This window comes from Brassica oleracea, chromosome C5 (assembly GCF_000695525.1).
Source record: "Brassica oleracea var. oleracea cultivar TO1000 chromosome C5, BOL, whole genome shotgun sequence".
In the NCBI taxonomy this organism is placed as follows: Eukaryota; Viridiplantae; Streptophyta; class Magnoliopsida; order Brassicales; family Brassicaceae; genus Brassica; species Brassica oleracea.
The window spans coordinates 17,655,928-17,661,322 of record NC_027752.1 but is presented as its reverse complement, the minus strand read 5'-3'; the positions used below and the strand labels follow the sequence as shown (position 1 = coordinate 17,661,322).

The window sequence follows — 5,395 nt, the reverse complement described above, 5'->3', positions numbered from 1 at the left end:
TTTTAATTACATTAACTGTTTTTGATGTGTTTATTTATAAACTAAAAAATAGTATTTTTTATATTAATAAATCAATCTTTTCAAAATAAAATATTTTACGTCAAATAAAATATTTTATGTCAAATAAATTAACTCCTATTTTAATAAAATAGATTTATTGAATATACACATATGACTTGAATTATTGGAATATGTCCATTACGATGTACTGACTTTTTAAGTAAAAAATGTCCCAGTTTAATAACATTAATTAGGTTTGCTAAATTTCTTTAAAAAAAAAATCTATTCTTATTTTTGTTTTACATTCGTCATATTTTTGAATGTTTTTGTAACTTGGTTTCATTATTTTTTTGGTTTGTCTAAACAATGTATTTGTTTAAAAAAACTCAATAAAAATTTTGAACTTTATATTCAAATTATAAACAAAATATTTATAATTTAGTTTAATAAACCCCACAAGTATACGTAAACCTCTGATAGTTTACTGTTTTTTTTACATCATACTTTATTGTTTAATTTACCAAATAAACTAAATAAAAATACAATAAAAGAAAAACATAATCTCATAATTTGTAAATGAAGACATATTTCACTGAACAAAACACACATATGTCAAACCTGAAAAACATATGAACCTAATAACTTGATGAGTATAAACAACTTAATTTATCGAATATTCAGAAGTTAAAAAAATGTATGATTTTGAAGAACAAACACCCGCGCGGGTGCGCGGATCAAAAGCTACTTAAATGAATCAGTTTTAGAATTATGAATTATGTTTATAGTACTAATAATTAGGAATGTCAAACAGGTTGATCTGTCCCGTCCCGTCCTGTACCGCAGCGGGCTCGTCTTCGAGCGGGTCACGGCGGGTCAGGCCCGCGCGGGCTGCGGTCCTCAAAATGGCTGACCAAACCCGTACCGCAAAACATGTAGGCCTTTGCAGATCAGCCCGCGGGACATAGAATTACAAACAGACATATGGCTCCTGAACGCTTCAAGACATGATTCAAGACGCTTTATATCAGTTTCATGACGCAACAGTAAGTGAGTTTAGTCGAGGATTGAACTGGATAAGGCAATACCCTTGTTAGTTGAAGATTTTAGTTTTTTTTTTTTTTTTTGGTTAAAATGTTAAGATTTATAACCAATTTTCAATTTTACAGAGTTGTGGAAGACCACTTATTACAGAAAAGGAAGGAAACATCAACATTAGACAGGAGAGAGTGAGAAAGAAAAGAAGATTTGCAGCAGGGAAGGGGCTGGTGGAGGACGTGAAGAGGGTGGAATGATGGAGAGAAGACGGTCGCGAATCATCCTGTCAACCCAGGAAACAGAAGCCTGAGTTGGTGATGAGGTGTCTCTGAAGATTCTGAAATTTCTTTCCCGCCAAAGGACATAGGAGATGACTTACAACAGAAGCTTGAAAACCGATTGTGCAGCAGTAGAGGATGCCAGCGGGGCTTGGTCCAGCAAAGTGATGCACGAGAGGATAGATACCGGAGGGGCCGTTATATATGAGGCACATAATCGAGTCCAGACTGCAGTAGCATAGGGACATTGAAAGAACAGGTGATCATGGGACTCAATCCCTGTAGAACACAGGACGCAACTCAGCAGAACCGTTAATCTCCAAGTTGAAAGACGATCTCTGGTGGGAAGCCTTCCAAGAATGGCTAGCCAGGCAATGAAGGAGCATCTTGGGATTTCCTCCCTGAACCAAATAAGTTTGTGCCATGAAACTGGATGGGCAGCAACCCTAATTCTGTTCCAAGTAGCTTTTGAAGAAAACTTGGGAACATAATGATCCGCATCGTTTCTCCATGCGTATTTATCAGGCCCTCGTGATGGTGAAGGAGGGGGTATAGTTGATAAAACAATTTGCAGAGTTTCTGCTTCATTTGATCTCGCAGCCGGTAGAGACCACTCCCCATTGACGACCACATCAGCAACTGATGCAGAACGTCGGACGCGGAGATCTCTTGGTCCCGTTTCTCCTAAAGCCAAGATCAAAGGCCCTAGATCAGACCACCAATCAAACCAGAAGGTTGCAGCCCTCCCATCACCAATCGCACAACGCAAGAACTCCCTTACTCTGTCTCTTATCAAGATCATTCCTCTTACTGTTGGCGAGAAACGCTGCGAATTCTGCACCTTCCAGTAGTTTTTCCTTTTAAACACATTCTGCTTCAGCCATTCAACCCATAGAGATGAACCTGTTGCGAAATAATTCCATACCCTTTTGAGTTGGAAAACCTCTTGGAACTCTTCAATCTTCCTTATCCCAAGACCGCCTTCACATTTTGGTTTACAAACGCTATCCCAGATTACTCTAGCTCCTTGAGCTGATGTAGTCATGTTGCCCCATAGGAAAGCAGAGCATAGGGAGTCGACTTTAGCATAGAAGTGCTTGGGCAGATCAAAGACGGAGCTCCAGAAGTTCACCATACTATAGATGACCGACACCACCATTCTGACTTTCCCTGCAAATGATAAGCACTTCACCGTCCAAGAGTTTAGTTTTGAGGTTATTCTTTCCAAGAAAGGTTGGAGAGTAGCGAAGCTGATTCTACTTGGATCAAGCGGCAAACCAAGGTAGCGTGTGGGGAACGAGCCTTTCTTAAAACCAGCCAAGTCACTGAGTATCGCAGCTTCCATCTGAGAATATCCTCCAAAGAAGATCTCCGTTTTTGTCGAATTTAATTCCAGCCCCGACCATGATTTGAACAACGCCATCACTCCTTTGATACCAAAGATATAATGGACAGACCCATCGGAGAATGCAAGAAGGTCATCCGCAAACATCAAGTGAGTTACTTTTGGGTTAGAGCATAGTGGATGAAGACTCACTGATCCTTCTTCAACAGCTTTCCCCAGCATCTTGGACAACACTTCCATGATCATGATAAATAGGTAAGGAGAGATCGAATCGCCTTGCCTCAGACCTTTCTTCCCAGGGAAAAATCCAGCAAGTTCACCATTTATCGCTATAGAAAACCTTGGGGAGGTAATACATTCCTTGATCCAAGTGACAAATAAGGGAGGGAACCCCTGTGCCTCCAAAATCTTCACAACAAAGTCTCAACATACCGTATCAGAAGCTTTCCTAATGTCGATTTTCAGCATACAACTCTTGGGTCATTGATCAGAATTGTAGCTTCTTATCAGCTCAGTAGCTAAGACCACATTGTCCCCTAAGCTTCGACCTTTAAGGAAAGCAGTTTGGTTAGGACTTACACAGAGCTGCAAGATCGGTTTCAGCCTATTAGCGATGATCTTCGTGATGAGCTTGTAGACAATGTTACAACAGCTTATCGGTCTGTAGTCCCCTAACTTGCAGGCTTCTGGAGACTTTGGGATAAGACAAATAGCAGTGGTGTTCAGATCTCTCAACAAGCGTCCATTTCTGAAAAACTCAGCAACCGCTGCAACAACGTCTCTACCAACAGTATCCCAAGAAGCACGAAGAAACTCAACACAATAACCATCCATACCCGGACTTTTGTTGAGTGGCATAGAGGAGAGTGGTTTTTATCTCTGCCTCCTTTACCTCTCTTGTTAGATATGCCTGGTGAAGGTCTGAACATCTGAAATCCAGCAAGCTGTGCAGGTCATTCACATTCGCAGGAGAAGTAGACATATCTGTATGCCCCAAAATTCTCTGAAAGTAGTCTGCTGAGTGAGCTTTGATACCCAATGCTGTCCCAATAAACTGATCTTCTTCATCTTTTAGGAAGTGTATGTGATTGTTGGTTACCCTTTGATCGACGGTCTTGTGGTAGAAATTAGTGTTCCTGTCTCCAACATCTGCCCATCTAACCCTTGACCTTTGTCTATAGAATTTAAGTTCTGCTGTCCTCAATTTGTTGAGCTTTTCACGCTCCTGGTGTTCCTCTATAGCCGTAGGGCGATCAGGGCTGGTAAGCAGTGCCCTCTGGAGGATGTCCACTTTCGCACCCTGCTCCCTAACTCTCCTCGTAATACCACTGAAGTGCGTCCTATTGAGACGTCGCAACTCCTTCTTAAGACATTTCATTGAACGCACCAGCTTGAATTGATTAGAGCCTTCGATCATATCAGGCTGCCACGCAGTTCTCACAGTCTTGCAGTAGTCTGGAAGATCAATTACATGGTGGTAAAATTTGAAGGGCTTACGTATCTGACTTCTGTGTGAAGGGGTTCTGAACAAGCATGGCGCATGGTCCGATTGATCATGTTCCAAGTATTCCGCGTAAGAGTCCAGAAAAGAGTTCCCCCAAGCTTGATTAATAAGTGAGTGGTCAATTTTTTGGAAATGGGGTTATCCTCCTGATTGTTCCACCAGGTGAAGGGTGAGCCTTTTGATTGAGCCTCAAAAACTTCAGCCTCCTGCATTGCTGCGATCATATCATTCACTCCAGACTCGTCAATAATGATATGCGGGAACCCAGAGTGATTGCTAGTCCTCATTATTTGATTAAAGTCACCTACAATGGCCCAAGACGAGTGTGCAACCGCAGTGGAGTCATGTAGGAGGACCAGCTCATCCCATAGCATTCTTCTCTCTTCAACTTCATTGCAGTCATAGATAAACGAGACTGTGAAAGCCACATTCTCTGCCATAATAAAAATTCCACAAGTAACAGCCTGAGCTGAAACCTTATAGATAAATACAGACACAGAGGGATTCCAAACAACAACAATCCTCCCAGCCGCGTGCTCGCTATAGTTCCCAAAATATTTCCATCCAACCGGGATTGCCCTCTCAATCCTTTGTATATTATTTTCTTGAATATGGGTCTCCAAAAATGCTCCAAAAAGTGGCCTATGGATATTAATCCAATTTTTGGTCATATCGTGGCGTCTATCACTATTCAGTCCTCTTACATTCCACGCAAAAAACATCGACATATGGAATTATTGGTGAGATTTTCACCTGCGGCCACTCTTCATGCCGTGAACCAGAAAGAAAGGTGCTTCAGTTTCCTCTGCTGGAGAGTCGTGGTGACCAGAAGCCGAGGAATTGAGTTGTGCATCGCCTGAGGATCTGTTCGCGGGAGGATGAGGCTCGCCTTCAATCGCACTCCTTCCAACTAACTCTTCTGAGCCTAAGTTGCTAGCTTCGAGTAGCTCCTTACTTGCAATCTCAGCCGATTCCTCAAGATTGGCACTCAGACTGATCTCTCCTTCCTCCAAGGCCGTGTCGACACCCCCGTGTTCCTTTGGAGTCTGTAAGGTTTTCATCTTGTCCCTTGCCCGACTAGGCCTAGAGTGCTGTCTCATCCTCTCCTTTTCCGCAGAGACACTTCTCTCACGTCTTCGGGAATCTGAAACTTCCATTTTCCTTATCCTACACCTCTCAGCAGAGTGTCCATACTTCCCACATGCTGAGCACTTCACTGGAAGCCATGGATAA

General features: G+C 42.1%; 1 pseudogene; it reads right to left on the bottom strand.

Annotated features, from left to right (window-relative positions):
• LOC106344666 overlaps positions 1-4,602 on the bottom strand; it is a 16,280-nt pseudogene extending 11,678 nt beyond the window's left edge.
• Between the last annotated feature and the right edge of the window lie 793 nt (positions 4,603-5,395).